The sequence below is a fragment of the Heloderma suspectum genome, chromosome 10, assembly GCF_057233095.1.
Source record: "Heloderma suspectum isolate Gila_16-S chromosome 10, 16-S_ref, whole genome shotgun sequence".
In the NCBI taxonomy this organism is placed as follows: Eukaryota; Metazoa; Chordata; class Lepidosauria; order Squamata; family Helodermatidae; genus Heloderma; species Heloderma suspectum.
In genome coordinates this window covers 30,367,002-30,380,791 of record NC_139467.1, presented here as the reverse complement: position 1 = coordinate 30,380,791, position 13,790 = coordinate 30,367,002, and the positions used below count along the sequence as shown (strand labels likewise).

The following is a 13,790-nucleotide window of genomic DNA, read 5'->3' as shown; positions in this document are numbered from 1 at the left end:
GGTGGGAACATGTCTTAACTCGGAGTGACAGAGACATCAGGGCCACCTGCCCCTGACAGCCCTGGGTAAGCGGGGTAATTGGGAGCAAGTGAGGAGTGGGGCGGCGGCAGGGAGACAATACCATTGCCAGCGGTCTCTCTCAGACTGCCATTGGAGGATCCTGGCTGTGTCTGAGTATGTTGCTTGCAAACCAGCAACTGGGGCACACGTAGCAAATTTGACTTAAAGGATTTGTCTTAAGGGATCTCCGTAGCCTCCTTATGGCCTCTGCACACAGCAACAGCCATTTTGTGGTCTGGACAAACACAAAACCATGACAAAGTCACACATGCACACACACACACACGCAAACCCCATTTTCTCTGGCAGTGTCCAGATGAAGAAACAGTACACTGATGTGGTATGTGCCGCTGCAGTCGGAGACGAGGGGGGTGAAAAATAGAAACAAAATGATAGATGGCAGTTTCTCAGTTCATTCCTGCAATTGTTCCAAAGATGTGAGCTGCCGGTGAAAGCCAAGCCAGCCCCACATATCTGGAGATTTGTGCTGGGGGTGGAGAGCAAAATTGATACGGGGGTTGTTAAAGGAGCTTGGAGAATGGAATTAGGAGCAAAGAGCTTGCAGCTTTATCCATTTCAAGTTAACATCCCTGCTCTGTTCCAGGTGGTGACAAAGACACCTGCCCGACACCATGGACAGCACGGCCAGGGCTGGCCCAAGACAGAACAGCTAATGGCGCCCCCCACCCTCCCATGCCAAGGTGCACAGTAGCCAAGGCTGGCCAAGCTATTTTGGCACCCGAGGCAGAGAATCCCACACGATTCTCCCTGGGAATAAAAACACAAGGAGAATAAAATTAAATCACTCTTGGTTTGCTGCCCTTTCAGGACACCCCAGATCAGCTGCCTCACTCTGCCTAATGGTAGGGCTGGCTGAAGAGGTGCTGCCAGTCAGAGCAGCCGGGGCTCTTAAGAACATCAGAAGAGCCCTGCTGGATCAGACCGGAGGTCCATCTAGCCCAGCATTCTGTTCACACAGTAGCCAGCCAGCTGCCCACGGGGAACCCACAACCAGTAGCCTGACCTGATCGAAGGCAGCTTTCCAGGCCATTTTGCACCCGTTCCCCAGAGACCTAAGTCCCCAGCCAAACATTTCGTTCCAGCCTCAAACAGGACCTGCTTCAGGCTCCTCTTTGTCCATCTGCACTACTCCATCCTGGCTTTTCCCCTACCCCGCATAGGATGGAGGAGATTCTTTCATGCTCTTCTGCTTTCATATAAACAGGGACCGATGAAATGAAAGATGTGGTTCTCCTCCCGCCCCTCGCCCCCCTGCTGGCACTCACCAGGATGGTAGTTCAGGTCAGCGCTCTTGCTTCATGTTCCCTGCTGGATGAGAAGATGTGCCTACGAAACAATGACAGAAACTCAAACAAACAGAAAAAGAGGCCCCGTTACTCGAGACAGATACGCCGCAGCATTGGCACATTGGCGCATACCCTCCAAGGGCACGCGTGCAAGAGGCTTAGCGCATCGGCATTTGCACAACACAAAATAGGGTGGCTGTATGTGCTACTTTACGGGGGTCAGTCCTCTATTTGAAGGCGTCCTCCATTTGAAGGCCTGCCCGGTCCATGTCTGCTTTGAAGATAAAGAACCATCGGAAGGAAGGGCAGAGCTGGGCCTTGAAATTGCCCAGCAACACAGGGTCACCTGGTCACAGTCTTGCCCGCTATGGTGAGATCGCTGATTTATTTATTTAAAACATTTTTATCTTGCTCCTCAGCCAAAAAAGATTCCCGGAGTGGCTTACACGCAATCAGTAAAACAAGACAGTCCCTTTCCACAGACTTACAATAATAGAAAACCCACAGCACACAAGGAAAAAGGAATGAGAAGGGAAGAGGAAAAAATATACGTCTTTCAGCAGAGGTGGTAGAATGGCCCTGCTTCCCCTCTCGTCTCCCTTTCTCATTTCCCTTCATACAATCTGCTGCTGATTATATTTTATTTCTAGTTAAGTGATAGCAATTCTTTCCAAGTCTGTACATACAGTATACATATAAATGACATAGGCACATTTTATGGAATCTCCATCCCCTTCTTAGGAGATGAGCGAGTGGCCACCCTGTCTTCTAGCTGCTAATGCTGCACTCAGATGCTGCAAATGAGCAGCTCAGGGCGATGGCGGTGCTCTCAGCTTATCTGACCCCGAAAACGTTGTCCCGATCTTCCTGCTTTGGGGGAAGAGGAATGGAAATGATGGATTTGCTTGCATGTTTCGCATGGGGATGTCAACAATCAAAATCTTGAGGGCTGCGAGTTCTGTCTGCCTCCTACTCCCAGTCGCTGGGGCAGAGCCAGCGCACCCTCCCTTCCTCCCCGTTATCAGGCAGTGGCACTGACAGCCCCCCGCCCTATCGAGTTTGCTTTGCTTGCCGTTTTGCCATCAGGCCCAGTGCCGGCCCATGCGGTTGTCACCCCACATCCTTGTCTCCTGACAGCTGGTCTGTGGAATTATTGTCCATGGTGGGTGCCTTAACACAATGGGAGCAAAGAACGATGGACTGAATTGGACATGTCCTGGCTCAGGGGCACTGGGCGCCCTTCCTAGTAGCCCAAAAGGCAAACGGGGGCGGCGGGGGGGGGGAGAAGAGAGACCTCTGATGGAACCACAACCAGCCAAACCCACCGGAGCTCCTTAACGGTTTGCTGAGCAGCAACAAAAGGAGAGCCCGATGTCTGCATGTGGGACAGCTCTGGCGTGCTGCCCCATGCATTGAGTTGCAAAAAACTCCTTTCTGCAGCCTGGTTGGATTTTGGCAACCCCTGTCCCTTCTTCAATGGCCAATTCACATAACCATCTTGGGGCCATTTTTCTCTCTCTCACTCCATTTTTCTCACTCTCACTTGGATATACTGTTGCAGAAAGCAACCAGAATACAACCTCAAGGAAAAAGTCCTGGGCAAACAAGAAATGCTCACAGGGGAGGCACTGTCAAGGGTAGGCCTGGTCGGGCAACTGCAGATGGCTCACAGCCCAGCAGGGGCCCACTGACAAGAGCCCCCCTGGAGCTGCTCCTCCTCTTCACCACCACAACCTGCTTGCTCACTTGCCTCTTGCTCTGGGCCAGACAATGGTGGCTGTGAGAAGGAGGAGAGGAGATGCGCCTGCCCACTTGCTCACTGGCTCTCTGCCTGTCAAGCAAGCAAGTGGCAGCAACGCTGAGAAAGAGAACGAGGAGCATTAGGAGATGGTGACAGTGGCAGTGAGAAGATAGACTCACTGCCACTGAGGGCGGCCCATTGAGGGGGCCTTGCTCAGGGGCCCTCAAAAACCTGGAGTTGCCACGGAATACTCAGGGACCCTCTGCAGTGATTTCCACAACCACTGTAGCGCTAGGAAAGACTGTTGTGCCACAACTGTAATGTTTTAAAAGAATTAAAACAAATACTGCAAAACTAGGCTCATGTGCTGTTCATTTATGGGGTACTTTGTTAGGCATTCGTTGCATAAAAGGGGGGGGGGAAAACGTATTCTTATTTTTAAAATCCCCACTTGAGGCAATTCTTATTCAAACACAGGAGACCAAGTGGTCGGCTATGCGCCCATGCTCATTCCATCTTTTGCTGGAGCTCCAAAGCATGAATATTAAACAATGGCTTAAATGCCACGTTGGGAGCGAGACAACAACTATTATTCAAAAGCACAAGAAAGGTGGGCGCAATCCTGCGGGAAGTTCTCTGCACACAAGCCCTGCTGAAAGGAACCGGAGCTGCGCAAACGCACATGAGTGGTCTCACATTCCTTTTGATGGGCTTGCATAGAAGAATGTCCTGGTTAAAGCCTTTTCAGGAACGCTTCTTTGCTGGGAAACGGGGCACGTGGGGTGACACTCCTCGTGCACCTTGTGTGATTGTGGTGGTAAAGGCCAGGGGAACGGCGGCGGCAGGGCACCTGTGGGAGGCAGCAATGGCCTCCGAAGACTACAGGTTGCCCACCCATGCTTTTAACAGAAACACAATTTAAGTGAAGTTCCCCAAGTGCGGAGGTCTTGGGAAATGAGGTTAATTTAAAGCAGGGGTGGAGGCTTTAAAACTTTAAAGCAGGGGTACTTTAAGGTGAGGGGCTGATTCCCCCCCCCCGGGCTCTCCCTGGGCCAGATGATGTCAGTGGGCACAGCCACAGCACTGACACCCTGTCCCCTGCCCCACTCATTTTGCCTTTCTCCGTGCTGAGAAAGGGATGGCTCTCTGTGCCTCTCTTGGCACAGAGAAAGGAACTCGGCTGGCGCTGAGAGCAGCTCTCCCAGCACTGGCCAAGTCAGGCACCTCCTCTGAGCATCTTTCACCATCCCCACTGGGGTCAGCGAGAGGCACACAAAGGAAGACATGGCCAGCAGTAAGAGCCGATCATTCCAGCACCTGCCAGGTCCCCAGCACTGCGCACATCTGCATCCCCACTGTTATCTCTCTGCTCTGTGATTGGAGAAAACAGGGGATTCCTCTGTGCATCACTCACCCTCCCAATGGGAGAGCAGAGATACAGCGGAGGAATGCATGGAAGCTCTGTAGACTGGATGGGGAATCTCTGTGGGCCGGCAGTTCCCCACACCTGGTTTAAAGTCAAGCCTCTTCCTTCTGGATGCAAAAGAGAAGGCGAGGGGAAGAGAAAGACTAAGAGACCAAAGGTCGTTACAGCTCTTTCTCATGGGGGAACCATGGGGAGTTGGATGGTTCTCTCCCTTACCCATCCCCTCCTTTCATAGAATCATAGAATAGTAGGGTTGGAAGGGGCCTACAAGGCCATCGAGTCCAACTCCCTGCTCAATGAAGGAATCCAAGTCAGAGCATCCCTGACAGATGGCTGTCCAGCCTCATCTTGAACGCCTCCAGTGTGGGAGAGCCCACCACCTCCCTAGGTCATTGGTTCCATTGTTGTATTGCTCTAACAGTCAGGAAGTTCCTGATGTTTAACCAGAATCTGGCTTCCTGTAACTTGAGCCCATTATTCCGTGTCCTGCACTCTGGGATGATCAAGAAGAGATCCTGGCCTTCCTCTCTGTGACAACCTTTCAAGTACTTCAAGAGCGCTATCATATCTCGCCTCAGTCTTCTCTTCTCAAGGCTAAACATGCCCAGTTCTTTCAGTCTCTCCTCACTGGGCTTTGTTTCCAGTCCCCTGATCATCCCTGCTGCCCTCCTCTGAACCATCTCCAGCTTGTCTGCATCCTTCTGAAAGTGCAGTGCTCAGAACTGGACACAGTACTCCAGATGAGGCCTAACCAGCGCTAAGTAGAGGAGAACTAGTACTTCCCTGGATTTGGAAGCTATGCTTCTATCAATGCAGCCCAAAATAGCATTTGCCTTTTTTGCAGCCACATCCCATTGTTGGCTCATATTCAGCTTGTGATCTGCAACAATTCCAAGATCCTTCTCACTTGCAGTGATGTTGCTTTCCCTTCTTGCTTCCCTTTATCTTCTGTCTTCTGCCTTATCTTTCTACCTATCCAATTGGGGGGGGGGAACCCTCTGGTTTCAATGATTACACAGAGGCTCAAGGCTGTAACAACTGTGGCAATCTCCCAACCTCAACTTTTTAATCTTAGTTCTTCTCCTCCATTTCTAGTATTAGCTGTTTTTCTTACAGAGCATGCAAAATCTTAATAAACTACTAATAGGGAACTAGAAATGCTGGGCATAGAACTTGGGAGTTTTTCCTTTTCTTTTTTAACCACTGACTTATGGCTTCCCTCGGAATGATGCTACTCCTGTGCCTACAGCATAGTCCAGCCCTGAAACCTACAGCACAGCAAGAGGCAGAAGTAGCAGAACTGGGCTGACCTTCCTGATTAAGGTGCCTTGACTCACGATTTGCTGAGCAAACTTCTCCATTTTGTAACCGCCACTGAGTTCAGTGCCTGTGTGAACCAAACTGGAAATACTACATGAAAAAAGTGGTTCCTTTCCAATACGGCTGAATAAGGAATGAACCACCTCCAAAACCCCTAATTTCCCAACATTGCAAAGCGATGTAAGAGTATGCATCCTTTTTTCTTTTTTTTTGATCTCAGATTAAGTGGTGCATTTCATCACAGTAGAAACCACCCTGGCCAAAGTCCAGTCAGATGACATGAAAATAACTCTTGCGGTTTCATCTGCATGTGTATTGGCTTCACTTTCATATCTCAGCTTGCACTGTTTCCTGCTAAGGTGCATCAGACTAGAAAGGAACAGGTGGGAGGAACAACCCTGCTTCCCATGTAGCCTGACCTCTGCTGAAGATGGCCATCCCTGCGGTGGCTTTAACACATGCGCACACGCACACGCACGCGCACTGCCTTTGGGTTTGCATGGTGCACGTAGGTCTCAGGTTCGGTATTTCTAGTCCACTTTCTTAGGTATCTTGGACGCAAGGAAGCTAAAGGCAGGTTACCAGCAGGTGAACTGAAGAACAGGAATCTGAAGCACAGAGGGAATACCAGATCACCTCCCCCAGCAATGTCCACACTGAAGAAGTCAACAGACCTTAAGGGCGCAATCCTATGCATGTTTAGACAGAGAAAAGGCATTCCCCAGCCAGCAAGCATGGCTGGCTGGGGAATGCTGGGAGTTGTGGGCCTTTTCTCTGTCTAAACATGCATACGATTGCTCCCTAAAGTCTTTATAATTGCAGGGAGCAAATCAGACTGGCCCTTCAATGTCACCTGACTTTCCAGTATGCTGGTGGGATGTTACCGGAGCGGTGTTGTAGAGGACCAGGGCTCGCAGGGTGGAAGCACCAGAAGTTTTTGATGAGCAGGGATGCTGATATCACCTGCCATCCCCACCCCCCTCAGAAGTCCCTGTTCCCTCTGAGCTTAGCTGCAATCCTCACAGTCGCTGAGGCCGGGGAGGGAGGGGGAGCGGAGGGAGGGATTTCCCCAGCAAATTGTTGTGAGCTACCCCGGTTGTAATGCCAAGTATTTTGGCATGTCTTGGTCTTGAACAGGCAATGAAAACCTATTCACTTTACAAAAGCCCCACTCCTGGTAGAGATGAAAACTGCTAAAACTAGCTTGATGATCTAGATCGGTACAGCAGACTTCCCCAACCTGGTGCCCTCCAGATGTGTTGGACTGCAACTCCCATGGTGGCAGGGAATGATGGGAGTTGCAGGCCAACACATCTGGAGGGCACCAGGTTGGGGAAGGCTACACTACAGCTGCCTGATGTTTTTGGACTCTCCTTGGGGGCATGGCTATGAGGACTATCATGATCAGCACCTGCATTTCCAAATTGGCCACTACCCCACTGTATGAGAGTCTCCTGGCTGGAACTGCCAGCAGTTCCTGCCTCCAGCTAGCAGTCCTTGGTGGGTACTGGTAGCCAGTGCCTGCTCTGTAGGGCTCCCTGTTCAAGTCCAAACAAATGGCAAGTTCTGCAGTCAGAAAAACACGGATTCGGAAATTCCGAATTTCATTATGGAAGTCGACAAAAGTCACACGTACTCATTGAAATCTCCTTATTTCTGGTCAAGGGAGACATAAATGTTTCATGAGTGCTGGGAATGATTGGAGAATGTTGTTGCTCTCCCACAAGTAAGCGTTCATTTTTCTGTCATCCTGGGGCAAACTCTGGAAAAGTAAATTCTGGTTTCACCATGGTTAAGTTTGAACTGGAGAAGAGCTTGCTGTTGCAAGCATCTGTGGGCTAGTGCAGGGGTGGAGAACCTCAGGGCCAGGGAGCCAAAGCCGGCCTTCCTGGAGACCCAGTCTGACTCTCCAGGGTTCCCTAGATGGCCACACCCCCTTTCCCTAACCCTGCCTCCTTTCCCCCAGCCACACTTTTTTGGTGGTTTCCTGGCTTTTGTGCAGTTTTTTCCCCATTCCAAAAGGTTGAAATGCCTCTCCTAAGGCTTGGTTACTGGCAGTAGGAGCTTTAAGCTAAAATAGGCTGGCATGGTTTGTATTCTTTTTGTATTCTCAATGGGTTTTGTAGTTTTGGCCCCAATCCCTTTGCCTTCAGTCCTACCCACCACTGGAATGCACCCCCAAGAGCTTCTCCAGAATGGAATTCTGCCCTCAGGCTGAAAGAGTTTCAGCACCCTTGGGCTAGTGCCTGTGACATCACCAACAGGCACCATTCCCCAGGGCCGTTTTGTAACTGCGTTAACAATGTTTGTGGAGAATTGGGGTGGGGGGGATTGTATATTGAAGAATGAATGCATATACTCATAAACATAGATTTGTCATGGTAAAAGCAAGCAGAGAGTCGGGCTGATTCACAAGGCACAGGGGCGATAGTAGGGACAGAAGAGCCTTAGGACAGGAAGAAGTTAAACATGAATTTATAATTAAACATGAATAGACAATTGAACATGAATACCCAGAGTCAGAATCCTGTCCCATTGAGTTCTGACTGGTTCTGACTGAAATCTAGGGTGGATTTGCTGCCCAACTGACATTGGAGCCACCAGCCTCCACTGCCCAGGTGGCTTTAAAAATGGTCTGGGCAAATTTTAATCATAGAATGTCAGCGTTGGAAGGGACCTTAGAGGGCATATAGCCCAACCTGCCTGCTCACTGCAGGAATCTGCAACAACATCCCTGACAAGTAGCCATCCCTCATGGAGGAGAGGCCTATCAGTAACCATTAGTAGCTAAACAGAACATACACATTCAGAGACAGCATGCTGCTGAATACCAGTTGTTGGCGTGCAACAGTGTGGGAGAGCTATTGCTTTCATACCCTGCAACGGGCTTCCTGGAGGCATCCAACGGGCCACCGTTGGAAACAGGATGCTGGGCTGGATGGGCATTTGATGTTCTTAGGAACCTGGGAAACACTGAACACTTGAACTCTAGCTTACACTGGTGCATGCTGACAAAAATTGTTTTAAAGCAGCCCCAACATTATTCGCCAAAGCCAAAAACAGGGAGAAAACAGCAACAGGATTTTTACCCAAAGCAAGTGCCAAAAACTAGTGAATGTCCCTGGTAAATAGGGACATTTGGGGCCTAAATGAGAACCTCATAGGCATAGGGCAGGGTCTGAAGGCACATGAGGCAGTCACCATGCTGAAGTTAAGCAAGTCTGGGTCTGGTCAGTGCTTGGAGGGAAGACCCCTGGGAACTGCATGTAGCCACCTTGAGTTTCACAATGGAAGAAAGGTGGGATATAAATGAAAGAAAATAATAAAATAAATAATAAACCTATATGGCAGCGGGGTTGAACCTCGTTCAGCCTGAGGGCCAAATTCCAATTCAGAGAAATTCTCGGGGGCCACATTCCTGTGGTTGAAGGCAAATGGAGGTGGGGCTGAAATACCCCCAAATACCAGCATATTATAACTTAAAGGTCTTCCAGCCAGGAGCTAAGCCTTAGGAGAGGCTTTTCAAATGGGGGAAAAACTGCACCAAGACAGGAAAACAGCCAGTGATTGGTGGGCGGGGCAAAGAGGCGAGGCAGGGCAGGGCTGAGGAAAGGGAGTGTGGCTGAGGAAAGGGGGTATGGCCATCTGGAGAACCCTAGAGGCCCAGACTGGGACCCCGGCCTCAAGGGTCTGCACCACTTCCATATGCCATGGCTGGGGGGCCTATGGCTCTTCAGATGCTGTTGAACTGCAACTTCATCACCCCTGACCACTGCCTATGCTGGCTGGGGCCAATGGGAGTTGGGAGTCCAACAACATCTGGGGGCCCAGATGTTCCCCATCCCTGCCAAATGCCGTTATGCTACGTGTCCCCAAGAGACCCATCTTCAGTGCTCGCCTGTCGGACCTCTGGCTCATGCGAACCAAAGACAAGGCGCTGCTGGGCTTGTTGGTTTCCTTTGCTCTGACTCACTGCCCAGCTTTCACTTCCGCACAGTCGCCGCTCGCAGTCGACCAGAGCTGCATTTCTCAGAATGGAAGAGGAAGGTGGCGGGACGTGTGGTGGGGCTGCAGGTCCCCAAGCGGCAGGGTGGGTCTGCGAGCAGACTGCATCTCTAGAGCAGGGGTGGGTGGGAGGTTGATCTCCAGATGTTTTGAACTTCAACTCCCAGCATTCCTGACCATTGGCCATGCTGGCAGGGGCTTCTGGTGGTGGAAGTCCAGAACACCTGGGGAGCTACCTTCTGGTCAGCCCTGCTCTAGAACACGGCAGGCTCCGACTGGGAGCAGTGTTCCCAGGGAAGGGGAGACTGTTGAGTCTTGCTGTGTCTCTTCCTATTCTGACCCCCAGGACTCGAGAAAAGCTTTAGTCTGCAGTCCTGCAAGTCAGAGATGTACGTTGCCATCCTATTACACACTTACCTGGGAGCGAAGTCCCTTGAACTTAATAGGACTTCTGAGTAGGGCAAGCAAACATAAGATGGTGCTAAATATGTCCAACCCCCTTTTAACATCATCCAAAGTGGTGGCCATCACTATGTCTTGTGGTAGCGAATTTCATAGTTTATGCGATGCATGAAGAAGCCCTTCCTTTCATCTGTCCTGAATCTCCCACCAATCAGCTTTATGGGATGATCCCACTGGGTTCTAGTATTATGAGAAAGGGAGAAAAATGTCTCCATGCCATGCTAGTAATATTTGGAACAGGGAGACTATGTGGGAATGTGTGGTTACTTCCCTGTGTCAGCACCATTGCTCTCAATACTCCCAACATGGCGAGTAACAGCATCATCTGTTCTTCCTGCATGGTCTTCCAGCATTGGCTGTTACTGGTGTGCCATAGGACCATCCAATGTTACCGGTGTGCCATGTCTCCACTCCATGTGGAAGCAGAAGCCAAATCATGCAAATTAACAGAAGAACTGGTCCACGACTGGTCCAGCAAGTAGGCATAGTGATGAGATCTTTGCTAGCCTCTCCCAGGAATGCACTATTTCTTTGCAGTAGCAGATGGAAAGGACTTCCCCTCCCTGGCACTACATATGGTAGTGTAGAGAGCCAGTGTGTTGTAGTGGTGAGAATGTTGGAGTGGGACCCAGGAGATCCGGGTTCTAGTCCCGACTCAGCCATGGGAGCTCACTGGGTGACTTTGGGCCCGTCACAGACTCTCAGCCCAACCTACCACACAGGGATGTTGTTGTGAGGATAAAATGAAGAGGAGGAGGATAATGTAAGCCGCCTTGGGTTCCTTGCAAGAGGAAAAAAGGCGGGACATAAATGTAATTAAAAAATAAAAAATATGGTGTTGGTGAAAAGGAAGGGCCAACACATAGATCAGAGATGGGTAACCTATGCCCCTCTCAGACCTTGCTGGATTCCAAATCCCATCAGCTGTACCAACAGTCAGGGATGGTAGAGGAGTTCCAGTCCAACATCTGGAGAGCTACAGGTTCCCCACCCCAAGACACAGATGGGGGCAGGGAAGGGGGCAAGCATCCCCCCCCCAAAGACAAGTAGCAAATCTCCACCCCTATTGTCTTGCAGTTACCTGAAGGAAAGGTACTTTTCATATACACATTTTAACTGAATCATAACCTGTGGAACTTAAAAGATGGCTGCAATCTGAAGCTTGCTGTCTTGAAAGATAATCCCTCAAAATCAGAGGAAATGTGTTTTAGGATGGGAACCATTTACACGAAATATACTGTTATTTCTCATGTATTTATTTATTATTTGTATTTATAATAGGGGTGGGCAATTTTGGGAGGTCCAGGGACTATTTTTGCCCCCTTTGGACTCCCCGCTCCTGGGGGTTGCACACAATCTCTCCACAGGCGCCTAAAAAACATAATAAAAAATAAAATAAAAAGGCACCCATCATGGCAATGGATTGCTGGAATGGTCAATATTCACTTCTTTGCAAGCTAATTTTGATGCTTTTTATGCTCCGTAGCCATGATGGATGCCTTTCTTTTTTTCAAAACAATTTTTTTAACTGAATTTAGTGGGCAGCAGGGGCTACATACAGCCCGTGTTCTCCACCCCTGATTTTTAAGGTGCCTACAAAACCAGTTGTCTAGGTGTTGTACAGTTAAAAAATAAAGCAATACAATATGAAGATCTAAAATGCAGAACAGTAAAACCACCACGATAACAATACAAAATCAAAAACAAAAGCCAACATGATAAAATACAATACTAAGCCAACTTACAAAAACTCAGGAAGCTGCCTTAAATACTGAGTCAGTATAAGATGAAATATGCAGCATTTTTTTGTGTTTTGGTCCCGCCTCTTTTGCCTTCGGTCCTGCCCCCGGTGGATTGCGGCCCCGGAGAGCTTCTCTGAAAGGGAATTTGGCCCTTGGCCTGAAAGAGGTTCTGTACTCCTAGCCTCTGGGCAGGGATGGTCTTATGCTTTGACCTCTGGACAGCCCTGAGAAAGTTTGGGCACTTTAAGCAATTAACTTTAAAAAAATTATATCTATATAATTATGATGATCTAAGTAGAACACCTCTCAAAATACTAGAACCCAATGGGGTCATCTTATGAAGCTGATTGGTGGGAGATTCAGGACAGATAAAAGGAAGCCCTTCTTCACACAGCGCAGAGTCAAACTATGGAATTCGCTACCACATGACGTAGCGATGGCCACCAATTTGGATGGCTTTAAAAAGGGGTTGGACAAATTCCTGGAGAAGGCTATCAGTGGCTACTAGTCCTGATCGCTATGTGCCATCTCCAGTACCAGAGGCAGTGAGCCTATGTACACCAGTTGCTGGGGAACATGGGTGGGAGGGTGCTGTTGCACTCATGTCCCGCTTGTGGGTTCCTGGTCGACAGCTGGTTGGCCACTGTATGAACAGAATGGTGGACTAGATGGACCCTTGGTTTGATCCAGCAGGGCTCTTCTGATGTTCTTATCATGTGTGAGGCAGGAAGATTCTTCCTTCCCATCTCTTCTGAACCTACTGCCGATCCATGGCTCAAGGCTCAAGGCAGGAGGGAATGTGGAACTATTTTTAAAGATGGAGCCATGCCCAGCTTGCCCTCCTGACATTGTGTGACCTGATCCTGCGGGTCAAGAGCTGCACTGAAGTGCAAATTGTGCATCAGACACGGGGGTTGCTGTGGTGCATGAAACCCCCAGGGCCTGCCATGAATATGAATATGAATGCAGGGCCCCAGACGGAGGAAACACACAGCAGTCTCTATTAAGTTGGCTAACGCACCATCAAGGCTTTCTCTGTCCTCCTCTGCCCTACTCCAGTTTGGGGCAAACAAGGAGTTGGCAGAGGTCCAACATCACCAGAGGCTACACAAAGCGGTAGTCATTGTTGTAGACGTCAACTTCTCTTGCGCACACATACAAAGATACACATGGAATTGACTCCAGTAGTTACATAGGGGGATGTCCAGCAATCACACTTGGAGGGAGGATGGGTTAATGAAGTCTTCCCCAACCAGCAGGGCCAATGGTCAGGGAATGATGGGAGTTGTATTCCAACACATCTAGAGGACACCAGGTTGGGGGTGGCTGGCTTAATGACTGAAGGAGAAAAAGAAGCATTTCGACATCTGCCAACTCTTGAGTAGCAAGAGAAAGAGAAATGGATTAGGCTCTTCTTCCCTCACACCCCCCACCCACCCACCCCATGCTCTGCAGAGCTAGGCTAAGACTAAGATCAGTAACCAGCCCAAGTATTCTTTAATACTTGGATTCATTCCAAATCACATTAAAGAACCAAATACATACTTCATTGCCATCTTTTGAAAAGGAAATTCAGATTTTTCTTTTTTTAAAAAAATCTTGCTAAGTTTATCATCATGTCAAATGAACTTAGGTTAATTATACTGTGTTAAATTAACCTTGGGCAAAATTGATTCCCTATCAAGGAGCACTGCTTCTATCAAACAGCTCACCTCTTCCAAAGCTTA

The 13,790-nt window shown here is 49.3% G+C and overlaps 1 protein-coding gene across 1 annotated transcript in view; it reads right to left on the bottom strand.

Annotated features, from left to right (window-relative positions):
• The window catches only part of FGR (FGR proto-oncogene, Src family tyrosine kinase), a 71,966-nt gene that overhangs the window by 28,212 nt on the left and 29,964 nt on the right, over positions 1–13,790 (bottom strand). The window contains exon 2 of the mRNA XM_084815743.1: positions 1,347–1,407. The gene's annotated coding sequence lies outside the window, so the exon portion shown is untranslated. The remainder of the gene's footprint in view (positions 1–1,346; positions 1,408–13,790) is intronic.